Source organism: Phoxinus phoxinus (genome assembly GCF_949152265.1).
Source record: "Phoxinus phoxinus genome assembly, chromosome: 2".
Lineage (NCBI taxonomy): Eukaryota > Metazoa > Chordata > Actinopteri > Cypriniformes > Leuciscidae > Phoxinus > Phoxinus phoxinus.
Window position 1 is genome coordinate 20,857,116 of NC_136877.1, and position 15,963 is coordinate 20,873,078.

Sequence of the window (15,963 nt, forward strand, 5' to 3'; positions counted from 1 at the left end):
AAGATTAAATCCTGCACTACTGTCAGAGTCATACGTCAAAAAAAAAAAAAAAAAAACAGCCATATAATTATAAGCACCTATAACTTTTCATTATGTGTGCGAATGCGTGTAACACAGCAATAAGTTGTAGCGTGGTTTGTGGAAGAGACTGTAACTGATCTGTTTGTTTCCCTGCAGGGCAGTGAAGATCACCTGGACAGCAGAAAGTGGTACAGTATGTGATCCCACAGAGGAACAAAAGACAAATCCCTCTCTGGATTGTAGCCTCTGGTACAGAATACCAAAACATCTACATAAAAAAAAAAAAAAAAAAGGAAGACAGCGACTAGAGGCTATTGTGTTCATACTGGCCAAGACGATTAGTTACCCTATACATTCTAACCACTAAACCGAACCCCTATAGGGCGCTCGCACACACACAAACACACAAAGATACATATGAGCTCTATTGTCCCTTCATCTCATGCCGAGATCACATTCCAAAGTGTGCTTGTCCCACCCTTCCCAATAATTTTTCTCTTTTCAGTGGTGTTTTTTTTCTCTGAAAAAACCCCCACTCATTCACATACAGTTTTTAAACAGACTCTTAACATTTCAAATGTATGCAACTGTTCAAATGTTTTAGGGCTGGTACACGGTCTCGTACACTGACCAAGGCTGCATTTATTTGGTTAAAAATGCATTAATATTGTGAAATATTACTACAATTTTAAAAAACATTTCTATTTGAATATATATTTCAAATGTAATTTATTTCTGTGATGGCAATGCTACATTTTCAGAAGCCATTACTCTAAAATAACAGTTATTTGAGTTTTCAAACTGTAGTTATAGATTGCTTTAGATCAATTGAATGCATCCTTGCTGATTAAAAAAAAAAACTATCTAGTGTACAGGCTTGCTGGTCTGTAGTTATGGCTCGGGATTATGATTTTTGCTCATGTTTTATCTGCCACAAGAGAAAAGCATTATATGCACACACAAATGTCAGGATCTTAGTAACAACATGCCCTTTCAAACTCTGTGAAATCCAATCCCCTTCATTGAGCAGACATGTGAATAATGTGATTAATGAAAGCTGCACATACATATAAGGGTCCTTTAAGGAGCATACCCCTGCTGGAGTTCAAAGGTCATTGGATAGCATTTCACTTTGATTAAAGGATGAAAAGGTGCAGACAAGAGGGGATGAGGGCCCCATGAGGTTTTGGACAGTGGGTACTTGGCCAAAGGGTCAGGGGTGTTCGGACAGCCATCTAGAAAAAAAACCTCAAAGGTCTTAAACTGATAACCAAGACCTTATTTACCAATCACAAAGGATATGTGTGTGTACAGCGTCTGTCTGTGGGAGTGTAGCTGATGTAAGGCCCCCTGTGGAACCTGTCTCCACTCAGAACGTCACATGACTTCACAAAGCCTGCAACTTTTCCAACTTGTGACTGCATTTTTCTGTGACAGAAAGGTTTTGGCTTAGGCAAATAATGGAGGGATATAAAGAGAGTGAAGCAAGGGTAAGATAATTAGTACGGATATATATATATAAAAAAAACCTGGGGTACAAGACAGGGAACCAGTAAAAAGTAGGTTAGAAAGCTGGGACTGCCCTGTACAGGCCTCCGCTCCCTTCTAGTGATCTCTTGTTTACCACTAATTGTTCTGACAGAAACAGGCCAGAAAAGGGGGATTCACATAGAAGTAGAGACTAACAGAGAGAGAGAAATAATACATCACACAAATCCTGACTGTTGAAAAAGCCACACACAAAAAAAAAATCTTATAAACCAAAGAATTATAGACTTTGTAAAGATTGTACAAAAAATGAGAGCCACATAAAAAAACAAAAAAATACAACAATTAGTTTAACATTAACAATTAATGTTTTACACATTCCACAGAGACAATACAAAAATGCTCCTCTAACTGGAGAAGTATCATTATAACCTCAAAGTCTGGTATACAGACCGTTAAATGACACAAAAGCAGGCGATCTGTGCAGATTTATGGGTCTTAAGTGGCACATATATGGCACACAGTTAAGTGCCATATAATTATTCTGAACTCGCTGGCAGATTAAAGGGGACAGCAGGTGGCAACACAGAAAGGAAAGAGGATAATCCAACACACCTCTCTCTGTCCCTACGGAAATCAGCCACCTTTGTCACCCCTCTTTTCAGGTTGCTTAACCCACCTGGTGCAGAAGTGAAAACATAAGCCATATATGTGCATTTAGGTCCCTCTCCTGTAAGTTAAGCAAACCTTCGCTACAAGGAGCAACAAGCCCCTCTCAATAGCACACCTTGACATTCCTCTGCAGCTTGTTCAGTGGAATTGAATCGAGCTATTTGGAGCAGGACAAAGAGTGCAACTTAAGGAGAAATCTTTGAGCACACATTTCCAGACGCACACACATACACACACTCACCCTGGAGGCAAAAGGACAGGATCCATTTACACACTTTTCACAAGTAACCAATGGTGGTCTTTGCCTTCCTCCTGACTGTTTTCCTCCTAAGCAACCTTTGAAAGCCTGACACACCTGATGTCGGTTTGTGCTTGTTATTTTGTGTTGGTCTCCTTAGCTTTAGCCCACTGTTTTATGCAAAACATCACCCATAAACTCACAGCAAATTTTATTATTGTTTAATTTTCATTACATTTTAAAAGATTAAATACTTTTTTATGTTTTATGCCTTGATTTGATTTGTATTCAATCATAAATCCAGAAAAATTGAAAACAGAAATATTTTTATTGTATTATTGTAATTTTTTTTACAATATTCATTTTTATGAATTCAATGAATTCAATTGATTAGACAATTTATTTTTGAATAATAACATTTTATTAAACCATTCCAATGGAATCTTGAAAAATTAAAACAAAGCAGAATTTGGAAAAAAAAACATATTTCCTAACTTTTAATAGTTTCTATAGTTTTCATTTATTTAATAGTTTAAATAAATCTATAATTTAACCATTAAATCAGAGTCCAGGAAAAAAAATAAAAAAAAATAATAATAAAAAAATTATATAGGGGCCTAAAAAGCATCTTGACTGTCTCTGGCTTGTGAAATTGGGACTACTGTGGTTGATGTTTGGTCATCCTTGGGTAACAACTTCATGCACAAAGACCTCAAGAGATTAAGATTAAGATTCACCGGCATATGCATACATGTACACTTGAGAAACACACACACCTAGACAGAGGCCACACACAGGCTCTCCGAGAGAGGTTAACCTCCCATTTCCCCTCACGCTTTAGAGATGTTTGCTCACATTCCCTCCATCGTCTGCTGTCATCAATCAATCCACCCATATCAGAGCATGACAGAACAGAAAACAAGACACAAAAACACGGTAGAAAAGGGAAAGGATGAAAGTGGGACGTTTATCCTGCTCTCCTGTGAATGATGAGCTTCTCTGACAGACGGCAAGGCACGGACAATAGAACAAACAAAAAACAGTGGGACATGAAGTTGATGTACAAATGCTTCACCTGTCCTCACCTACAGTACCTTTACAAAAATACTATTTGCCTTTTTTTCTTGTTACATTTACAAATGCCAATGCATTTTTTTCTCCCTATAATAATATTCAAGATAAATCTTTAACATATATATAAATTAATTTAAGGGTGTGCACAAAAGTTATTTTACCTGGCTTAATGGGTGATTTTAAATGCCTCAGAAGTGGCTTGATCCAATCAGATAACCAGAAATATGTTTTAGAAAAACATTGATTTTCTTCTACATTTAAATAACATGTATTCTTTTGATATACAGTATATGAGTAATTTTTAAAGTTTTAAATTCTACTCTTTCAATATAATATATACACTGCCATTCAAATATTTTGGGGTGATATAATATATTGCAAAGATATAGCAAAGATGACCAAAAGTGAAAATGAATCACGGTTTCTACAAAACTATTAAGCAGCATAACAGCATTAACACTGATAATAATAAGACATGTTTCTTGAGCACGAAAATCAGCATATTAGAATGATTTCTGAAGCATCATGTGACACTTTTGAGTAATGGCTGCTGAAAAAGTAGCTTTGTCATCACAGGAATAAATTACATGAGAGAGACTTCTAAAACATTTTTTTTTATCTTGTGGACCCCAAACTTTTGAACAGTAGTGCATATGTAATGAAAAGTGTTAAGATAAATGATATAGATTGATTCATAATAATAACGTAATAAAGAAGTACAAATTACAAACTGCAAAAGGTCAGGAATTCACACCAACCACGAATGCAGTAAAACAAAAGTGATCCAGGTTTATGTTTATGTGGTAGCAGATGACGTGCTTGTGAAAGAGTGCGTGAACTGGAACTTTGTTTGGCATTGTGGACATTTTAAACATACTGTTTGTGTACAAACATCTAATCAACATCTTAAAAAGACCAGATTCACATCAATAAAATGTGAAACTGCAAATGTCAACATCACAAATCCAGCTGCAAAATGTCGTCCTAACATCCGACAGGAAATGTCTCGTTTACAAAGTTTTGCAGTTACCCGGATGAACATCAAGACGGTGTACAGACATCCTGGCATGCATAAGCTTTTGAGTTCCTTTATTTTATCCTTCACCTTTTATCTTTGTTTCCACAGTGTTCAAACAGACCCCCTACAAAACAGTTTCCAAACAGGCTGCGCTCCTACGCTCCTTTATTAGGGTCTGCTGGTCATATGTGTCCATTCTCACAGCTGTGTTTAAACTCTCAGAACTTCACAGTTTACCTCAGGCCAAACAATCCCATGTTCCTTTACTAACAAACTGCATATGCATTTGGTTTTAATGGTCTCTTAAAACCTGGGCCCCCCACTGACACACCATGACCTACACATGTCTGATATCATATCAAGTACAACAAAAATCTGAACGCACACAATATGCTTCCAACTGCAGAATGACATCACAGAAAAAAATTAAACCTACTCATAATTGCTTGTCTATGCTTGCCAATGGCTTCCTGACACCTGGAAAATATATGATTCAATGTAGAGGAGAACTCACAATATAACTCTAGTTAAATAACTCTCTCGCTCTCTCTCTATATATATATAGTATAATTAGGCTGGTTTCAGGTTAAAAATAAATAAATATCCAAATTAATTCATTAAAATATATCACTAATAAACAATTGTTACAAAGAAATCGTAAAATAGCACGTTTGCTGCAATAGTAGGCCTACTTAAAACATCACATCTCCATCATTTAAGATGAAATTAGTAATCTTAATTAAAAAAAAAAAGTAAAAGTAATTTTCACATACTGTTCATCATACATGTCACGTGCATCAGTTAATTAATTGTATTATTAACTGAGGTTGTAGTAGATATTAATACCCACCCACACACAGAGGCAGGCAGATTACAAAACATGGCTCCCATTATTAGAGAGATTACGGTGTCATCAACCGAGTTGTTTTGGACATTTGAAACTGACAAAGCTGCCCACAGGCACATTACACCATATGCGGAAGTCTGGGCATGCTCACTGAAGGCATGCAGGATTGGGGAGAAGCTCTACACCCTACTCTGGCAAGCCCCAGCACCTGCCTACCTCAGGACACTGCCTCAACAGGCCTCTCAGAGATTGTGTGTGAGGATCTCAGGGGGCTTCCACAAACGTTCAAACACAAATATATGAATCCTCTGACCCAACAGTAATAAGTCAACAGTGGGAAAGGTAGCGGAGCATGCACTCCGTCAGTAAAGAGTGAATTCTTCCCCGCTGATCCCAGAATAGATCCTTCTCGCACCTTCATGCTGCTGCCAGAATGATGACTGCATCAAGATCAGGCTGAGGTTTCTCCTCACTCACTGCTGGCAGTGTAAGTTCAGCATGAATGAAGTTGTCTCGTCATTCCTGACTGCCCTTTAAAAGCCTCTTTTACAGAGTCAATGCAACATGTTTATCATTATTGTGATCTATGTCTTGGGTTGTTTTAAAAAGTTACTTTAATCAATGCAACTATTTGTTTTATTTGAACTCTAGTGCTTCTAGTGAGAGTCAATCCAGAGCACATATCAGAGAGCCAGTGTGAACATTACCCACTTATGTGCAATCACACTGATGAAAGGTGAGGCATAGACCTTGTACCTCTGGGCTGTAATTTCCAAAGCTAAGTGCTGGGATGCTAATAACGCTGTTTGCATTCAGCAGAGAATTCCACAGAAGAAGAGGGGATTAGAAATGGTTACTACATTACAAAATAAATCCATGTTGGACCACGAAATTGTATCACTTACCATGTTAAAATCTCTTGCTAATGCTAAAAGCTTAGATCTGCTAACCCCATAGCATGGCACAAACTAATAGTTCATGAAATAAAGTCTCTTATGCCATTAATGCTGCATCTAAAAAAAACAAAAAAACAAAACGTAATATTGTATATGTTAATATATTAATATGTTAAGATTTAATATAATTTTTCGATTTAAATGTAATTTATTCCTGTAATGTCAAAGCTGAATTTTAACAGCCATTACTCAAATGTTTTACATGATTCTTCAGAAATCATTCTAATATGCTGATTTGGTGCTCAAGAAACAATTCGTATTATTATCAATGACGAAAACCACTAAATTTTTGTGGAAAACCGTGATTTTTTTTTCAGTACTCCTGTTCAAATGAACAGCATTGGATTAATAGTGACAGTAAAGACTTTGTTACCAAAAACATTTAATGCATCCTTGCTGAATTAAAAGTATTAATTTATTTAAAACAAATATTGCTGACCCTAAACTCATCATTGTAGTGTGAATCAAATAATAAATTAATATTCTTATTTAAAATATAATACTCACCAGCTTGGATTTATTTTTTCACCAAGCTCATCAAAATGCATTTTGGAATTGTCACAAAAAAAGATATACAATACTGCCTCAGAACTGCATTAAAAATATGTATGGTATAAGGCAGCATTATTTCAAATGCTGCCTCCATAGGCAGGTCACTTGGTTTTGGAACAGAGCAAGTATCTCTGTTCTCCTCTTTCGGTGCATCTACACTCTGCCAGCTCTGCTATTTATAGAAAAAAGGATGTCTCACAATGGTGGGATCTTCTTTTGGCAGCATTACCAAGAAGGATCACCTGAACAGTCAGGCTGAGTTAATGCATGAGGGAGAAACGCATGTCTAAGACTGCACGTCAGTGTCCGCGTATACTCTATACTGTACATGTGTGACTGTAGTGTTAGACCACTTGTCTATCTGTCTGGGCGTGCGTGTGCATGTGTATGTGTGTGTGTGTGTGTGTGCGTGTGTGTGCTGCAAACCTTGAATTCCTCATCTACTAGTTAATGCAAACAGAGCTGGCATAATAGGGAAACACACACACACACATGCACACGCACGCACACACCAACACCCTCCATCTCGGTTCTCAGTTGTCATGTCTGGGCTGATTCAGCTGTGCTGGAGAGCTTTGAACTTCCTGTGAGACAGAGCTCCAATTGGCTCACATTGATTTAGGCAACATAGGGAGTGATACCATACATCAGTGGATTTCACACGCAAGCACATTAATATATTTGCATCTGCTCTGCGTGTGTCTATGCATGTTTGAATTGGTCATTATTGCCTTCGCCTGGTGGGGGTGGTAAAGAGCAAGTTACAAAAAAAAAATAGGAGAAAGGTCTTTATGCGTTCACAAATACAGGAGAAATTCCAGCCTCTGACACTCATACATTTACTTTGTAAGTCTATGGTATGTCATTTGTTTATACCTAATTATAGCTACAGCTAATTATACGAACTACAAACTAACCCTAACCTAAAATAAAACTTGGCAACCTCACAATAAGCTCATACAACCTTACAATAAGGTTAATATAAAAATACAACAGTTCATTGTTTGCTTAGCTTCATTAAATAATATTAACAGATACAACTTGATTTTTAATAATGTAAATGTTGAAACTAACATTAACGAAGATTAATTAATGCTTTAGAAGTATTTTTCATTGTTTGTTAATTAATATAATTATGTAGTTAACTGTAGTCGGAAACTTATTGTAAACCTTTTTATTTATTTATATTATATCTTTACAAACTCCAAAATTCAGATTTAGCTCACTTTTGTCTCCAATGTCTAGAAATCCGGAAGGGTGACAGAAGATGCAACTACCTTGACAGGAGGTGCTAAACAAGCAGGTCTAATTTTCATTAACATTAGGTCTTCAAAAAGAGAAAGATTGGTGAAAAGAAAAGATATATATATATATATATATATATATATATATATATATATATATATCTCCCTTCCCCCGTGTCTCTCTGTCTCCATCAAAACAATGACCCCTTTCACAGATTCCTGCAGTGGGGCCACGATCTGGTTAAAATATCTCCCTGTCGGACATGTCCTTTGTTAGGACACCAACTTCTTTTTTCCTTTTTTGTCATGGGCAGGGTGAAAGGCTGACAACAGACTTACCTACACACCATTAAGCCAGCCCGCCTTTGAAGGCAGCGAGTAAAAGACGCCCAAGGCTGTGAATAGAGAGGGGCGGGGTGTTGAAGAAATGAGAGAAAGGAGTGAAGGAGGACGGCGAGAGAAAAGAAAAGGATAAGGAAGAAAAATAGTCCAACAGAAGACCAAAGCTGATGTTTCTGATGTTCACCTTCCTCTATTTTTTTCCTTTACAAAAATGTTTAAGTTAAAAAAACATTCATTCAGAAGAACCAAGGCCAAGCAAATATGACAGGGAAGCTTAATATTTTAAAAAAAGAGGTGAAGAAAGGATTACAAATGGCCATAAATGACTGAATTCCTGCATGTTTTCCAGCCGGGATACAGAACTAATCCTACAACGGGATAAGCGAGAAATGTAAAAAACAAGGAAAAGAAAAAATTCATAACTCACTGCAACACACAAAAGACAAGATAAGATTGAGTGTGGCCTGAGGCAGACAAACAAAAGCTTGAAAAGCACAGATGAAAGCTATTCAGTGATTCTTTATCATCACTTTTTTCTTGTTTTTCTTCTTTTCACTGCAGACTATCAACTGACAGGTGGTTGTTTTAGAAATGCTTTAGCATCACTCTAAATCACTTTGTCTGTGTGTGTACGGTCACATATCTGTGCGGCTTGCCTTAGAACAGCACAATTCATATCGTGCTGATATACACCTGACCAGATGTGTCAGTCTGTCAGAAGTCAGAGGTCAGGAATCAAAGCCTCTTGTAAAAAGTGTTAAAGAAGGAGAGATGGATGATGGGATTCAGGTAGAGAACCAGGTGGTACCAGGGGTTACTGTACTCGATGCATCCTTCTTTATATTAAAGATCTTCTCACTGTTGTTTGGAATACCACCTGGAAGGGCTACAGGAAAAACATATAATTACTGACATTAATGCTCAAATGTGCCACACTGGTATTTACCAAGAGCAATTGGCCAGAAAAACAGAACAAAAGCATTCTGTTACTATTGAGGAAAGATGTATGAATGTTACGTCTGTTTCCATTAAGAGAAGCAGAGGAGAAGCCAACATCTGAACAAGTTTCAGTGACCTGTACTAACCACTTCCCCTCAGATAATTCCTTTGAGAAAAACATCAACAGATGCCTTCATCATGACCCAAGAAACAGCAAGCACATTTAAAACCCTTTCTTATCCGTTCAAATGACATTTGAGAGAAAATAATAAGGGGAGTGGGCCAAAAGAAGGATGTCAGAAGGAATGGATACGACCAGACACGTCGGTCGCTGGTTTGCAGCTGGTTGTTATCACTTACTCTGATGTCAGGCTGATTGGCACTGAATAGTGCTTGTTGGCTGCCACAAATCATGGCTTGTCCTAACACTGGTTGGGGTGCGGGGTGGGGGTTTAACTGTGAGACGATCCACGTCAGTGTTTTTTTTTTTTTTTAAATAACAAGACCAAGCTGAACGAATATGCTCAATTGAGTGAATCATCTCCATCTTCCCAATCAAGCCACACAAATACAGCCACTGCTTTAAACCACAAGCACACGGCTTTAGGCCTGAACTGTGCCTGATGCTATGGACCACCAGCACATCGGATCATACAGCAAGTGACTAGACTACACAGAATGCAACCACTTTACAAATCAAAGTATATAGGTTAGCTCAGATATAAGATATCTGTATATAAGCTAGAATATATATTATTATTATTAGGTATATTAACATTATATCACTTGAAAAATGAAAAATACAGGTATTAGTTATACCATCTCAAAATACCAGAAATATTTGTCACCATTAACGTGGAAATTCTCGCAACTAAAGCTGAATTCCTTGTTTTTTATTTTTTTTATTTAACAGGACTTTCTTTTCAGTGGCAGAGGAAGCATACATGTACATCAGTGTTAATACTGTATTAATTACTTTCAAGTAATCTTTATCTGACCATCCATTTCTTGCTGTGTGGACAGTCACGTGCTTGAAAATCTTAAGCATTTAGCAAAAGGTACAAATGAAGTACTCTTAAAAGAAAAAAAAGAGCCAATGTAATGGTAGTACAAAAGTTGCTATATTGGTTGGCATATTTTACTTTCCAAGGTGTCAGTGTAAGTCACCTTTTCACTCTCATTCCTGCCCTCCGGTCTTGGCTGCCCCGCAAGGCAGTTAGGATGGAGAGATAAAGCGAAGGAAGGTAAAGTTTGCCTACAGCTGTGCAATGCTGGGCAACAGCTGCATAGATTGCTCCAATGGTGGCAATTGACAAGAATTCCTGAAATTATTTTCAAGGGAAAAAGGGAAAGGTTGAAGGTCACTATTTCTCAGTGGAGGAAACTGAGTGCTGTCATCCCAAGTTGTCAATCAAAACCTCTGTGAATTTTATGTCAATAACCTTTACACCTATTTTTCCTATTTCCACGTTACACACCTGCACTTGGCCCGTAATGTGCTTACTCTTTATATTTGGCTCCATTATTCCCACACAAATAACGTTTCCAAAGTAATTCCCACCCCTTTTTTGTCAGACAGTGACAAAAAAACACCACATACTTTGCTAATTTTTCACCACATAATTTGCTAGTTATCTTTCCTGTTATCTCAAAGAAAAGATAAGCATAACAACAGAAACCAACCGAAACCCAGCACACTTTGAAGTGAGTTGATATGATACAACATTGATATGATCTATCTGATAAGGGGCAGGCAATTAAAGTGAGGTGGGTAGATAGGTGCCTTGATATGTGTTGGTAAGAGGTGTTAGATACATTAGCTGGGTAAATTTGCCCAGCCTGCAGGTATTTGATTCGCAAAAAAGATAAGTTCAATTAGATCGCCATCCTGGAGGGTAGATTGTTTGCATGCCTGTGTGCGCGCGCGTGTGTGTGTGTGTGTGTGTGTGTGTGTGTGTGTGTGTGTGTGTGTGTGTGTGTGTGTGTGTGTGTGTGTGTGTGTGTGTGTGTGTGTGTGTGTGTGTGTGTGTGTGTGAGAGAGAGAGTCTCAGTTGAGGAGATTAAAGGTCCACAATGGTAATATGTCTGATGACAAGACAGAAGAACAAAGACAGAAGAGACAAAACATAGGATAGATAGACAAGAAAGGCATTGATCTGAAATTCCACAATCTCTTCATACACAGAAAGCTTTGTGTAAGACAGACGCTGAGGTGAAATCTCCATGGGAATTCCATGCATTTAAGCCAGAAAGCGTGGTCAACCTGGCCTCCTTGGAGGTCAATGTGACATCACTTTGATGTTTCCTTAATGTTAGCGACAGGACAAATCGAAGATTTTGAGTGTCGCTGATGGTGGGCTCCCAATACTCCTTCCAGTTTCACAGGCCAACAATTAAAAAATTAAAAAAGCAAGGCCTTTTTGGTTTTAACCTAAGGTGCTTCATAATATTTTTGTACTTCCAAATGAGATTTGATTTCACTTATTGCTTTTGGCTTAAAAAACAAAACTGTATGCATTTTGCAGAATAACATTGTTTTGGTTATGCTTTGGTTATGCTTTGGTTATGCGTGACGAATATGGTTATCCTACTGCTCATAAAACTTAAGAGCTTAAGAGATATAGAGAGGTTACTGTAGCTATACCCATTAATAGAAATGGTACTTCCGTGAAAATAATTTCCAGCACAATGCTACAACAACCATAGTGAAATGATCCTTCACAATAGATATCATGCTTTACAATGTTAAGTAATAAACTCCATCTTCACGCAGATGAACAACATTTCAAATCCCTCAGTTCTCGCCATCTCCGAAAAGCCAAGCCAATATTGATTCTTCTTTTATAACGAGCTCTGTTACGTTCTATTTTTGCCAGCAGACTCTTCTCCAGGCATTTGTTATTAAAATGGGTGAGTCGCCGGAGCTCCATGTCAATCTTTCTCGCTCGTTGTAACAACTAACCTATGCCACTCCCAGACCATACACATGTCAAAATAGCCGGAGCAACTTTTCTTAATTACGGATTTGAGACACGCACAGGCGAGTGATGTATGTGAGCAATTTCCCGTGAAAATCATCCCCTCAGATCTAAAATAAAAAAGACTTATAAAAGGCTTACCAGTGAATTAGTGCAAGACAAAACACCTTTCAGAAGAATTATTTAAATTGTGTTCATTTTGAACAACAAAAGTTGCATAGTGTACCTTTAAGGATTTAAGTCACTGGATGACTACATGTTTAGGTAATATATAAAGCATTGGGGGTTCAACTTTCTTTCTTCTATGGAACACAAAAGAAAAATTTGTTTTTGTCTATAAAATAGAAGTCAATGGTCATCAAAATTACAACATTCTTCAAAATATCTTCTTTTGTGTCCTGCAAAAGAAAGTCATACAGGTTTGGAACAACATAAGGGTGAGTAAATAATGGCAGTATTTTGGGGTGACTGGTCCCTTTTAAAGTGATATAAAATGACTTAAACCATGATATAAGGCTGTACTGCCCACCAATAGCACCCTTTCAATATGAGACTAAACACTCCCATCTACAAACACAGACATAGACAGAAACGTACTACCCCCAATTGTCAAGAAAAAGAGATAAACATGGAGTCAGAGACAAAGTAGAGAGAAAGAATGCAGGAGCTTTAAATAAGGACTCCTTTTTAGCAATGGAGGTTCACTGAGATGCTAAGCTCGTAAAACCAGAGTGATTTGTGATTGGCTTTATTTGGCTCCTCTTCAGGCGGATTTTCAATTATTGCCTGTCTTTTTCCTTTGTCAAAAAGGTCACGACACATCAGTGTTCTTTATATGAGCTGTAAATCAAGCAAAATCTTCCTTTCTTCTAGTGTAAACAACAGATCAGATAGATCTAAGAGCAACAAGAGCAGAGGCAGAGGGAAGTTTAAAGTGTGAGTTCCTCTGGCAGCTGGATGCTGAAGTCCAGTTGGTGGTGGTGTGGTGGACAGTGAAAGGGAACGAGGGTGTTGATAGTCCCACAGCAGGAGCCGAGAGGAGCTCATAAGACAAAGTGAGACCTCCCACACCCCTTTCTGTGGGGTCCTTTACAATGATAATTGGAAGCCTTCTTTGGCCACAGAAAAACATTACAGTTATCCCCGCCACAGCAATCCCACCCAGGGGTCAGAGATAGAGAACCACTACATAGTACAGCCTGCTGTGATTTTACCCTACATCCTGGACAGATATGAAGGATGCCACTCTTAGAAACACAAGAAACAGCCATTTCTTTACCACCTCCTTTTTTGCACACCCACTCCATTTGAACATGTAAAGCAGCCCTTTTGAAGCTCGGCAATTTCCGATCTATTGTTCCAATAGATCTGCTGAAGCAGGAAAAGTCTTCTCACATTCATGCATGGAGGCCAGGAGAAAAAGATGGCAGCATCCTAAATGAAATGGAACTTATCGGGGCAGATTCACGGAAATCTTCTGAAGAAAGAAGTTAAGAAAACTCTTAAGATAAATTATAAGAAGTCTGAAAGAATGTTCCTATGTGTAATTCCTTAAAAATTATTATGGAGTTCTCAAACAGTTTCTTAAGAACATGGCAGGCGTTTGAGTTATATCTCATCGTATGGCAGTACTTGCCGAAGACTCGCTGACTGGCCGTTGTAAAACCAAACAGATGTTTTGATGGTTAGTTATCAAAGTAAACAAGGCACGGGCTGTAAAGGCACAGCACTATTCTGGATAGGGGCAAGGATCAGCAGCTCATTTGCATATTTTGAGCTGAAACTTAGGCACATTCTTGCGCTTACGCTTCAGTTTGCGGTATCATGTTGCTCAAATAACTTTAAAACCGTCTTCACGTTGCAAGTGACAACTGAAAATGATTCAGGCTTGTAGCTCACAAGGTTTTAGTAGAGTAAAGTATTTCATGTTAAAAACTTAAGAATATTTCACTGACTTTGATATACATAACAAAGTCTTCATATGTCCTCATGTCATTAAAAAAAAAACGTTTTTTTTTTTTGGCAAAAAACAAGTTATACAGATCAATCCTAAGTGTGTATTAGCATCTTCATTGCTAATACACACTATCAACAGACACTTACTCTGCAAAATTAGACTGCACAATAAAATAAGCAATAATTTATGAAAGATCTTGTAAGAAAGAGTTACAATCAAATGTGAAAGATCTTGTAAGAAAGAGTTACAATCAAATGTCAAAAAACTAATCTAATGAATGTTAGCAGTGCAAATTGACCAAAATATCCATCTCTAGTAACAATATATCAACATCTATGCATTTGGCAGACATCTCTATCCAAAGCGACAAACAGTGTACTCAAAGTATAAATTTGATCAATTCATGCAATTCCTGCGAATTAAAACCCAGCATGCTCAAATGTTTAAGCTACAGGAAGGCAATATGAACATTTGAGCACAGCTTTAAACCAGCATTCATATGCCTACAGTTTAACCTGCAAAACATTTGCCTATAGTTTAACCTACATGCCTACAGTTTAACCTTTGCAAGCTCAGCAAGGACGATGAAGCAGCAGCAGGGTCAAGCTCCACTGATTATATCATCAAATGCAGCATGTGGATCCAGGGTTCCCAGGGGCTTCAGAGGTTAACATCAGGCCATTAGGTGCAGTTACCCTCTGGGCTTGATGATGCATCCCTAAAACGCTGTAAAGGTCATGAACGCACAGGTCTGACTAGGGTGAAGAGTGTGAAAGAGCTTACTTTCCCTGTCTGTTTGAGTGCATGTACACTGGATTTGGAGAGGCCTGTTAAACCCAGAAGCTTACGGGATTAGCTATAAAAGTGCTAAAGGTTCTTCATGTGAAGAGAGAGCACAGTAACAGTGAACTATTTTACAAATATTAAGGTTACAAATGAACAAACCATATATTGCTTTCAAACCCTCGCTTGTTTGTATAAATGAAAGATGAATTGAGACAAAGCCTTGCAAATTTTTTTGTCACCTGGAAGCATTCTCGTGTCTCGTGATGCTTTCTCTAAGCTATTGATTAATGAAAGCACTAACCTCAACTGAGCAGGTCTGGTCTGAACTCGACAGAGTTGTTCTTGGCTCACAGCGTTTCCAAGAGATTCACTTATATTACAGTAGCCAAGCACTTGCCATCTTTATCATCAATAAATCACTTTAATTGACAAATTCTTTCAGGTGGTGCATAAAAATTTAACATTTTATTTAACAATGAGTGCGTTTACATGCACCCTCATAATCATAGCCGTTCTGCTGCTGCGCTGGCTACACGCTTATCTGTTCATAACACTGCAACAACTGTAAAATTGGGATACGTTCTAGGTTGGGAACCGTGGGGAGTCAACGCGGCATGAGAACCGTTGGGAGTCAACCCACTGCCGCTCCGCTGCCCTGCTGAAAATGTGAAACAGAAACGCTTAATGTCAGATAACGTCCATAATAATTGGACTTTGGGTTCGATTTTTTTGACCGTTTTCAGTGGTTATGAGGAGCAATATATGAGAGAAATTTGGTAATCATTGTTTAGGTACATTAAACCACGTCATGTCATATTGTCAACATGGAAATTATGAAGCAGAATAGTGGG

General features: G+C 37.9%; 1 protein-coding gene across 4 annotated transcripts in view; it reads right to left on the minus strand.

Moving 5' to 3' along the window:
• col4a6 (collagen, type IV, alpha 6) overlaps positions 1–15,963 on the minus strand; it is a 106,003-nt gene that overhangs the window by 54,631 nt on the left and 35,409 nt on the right. The gene's annotated exons all lie outside the window — the stretch shown is intronic.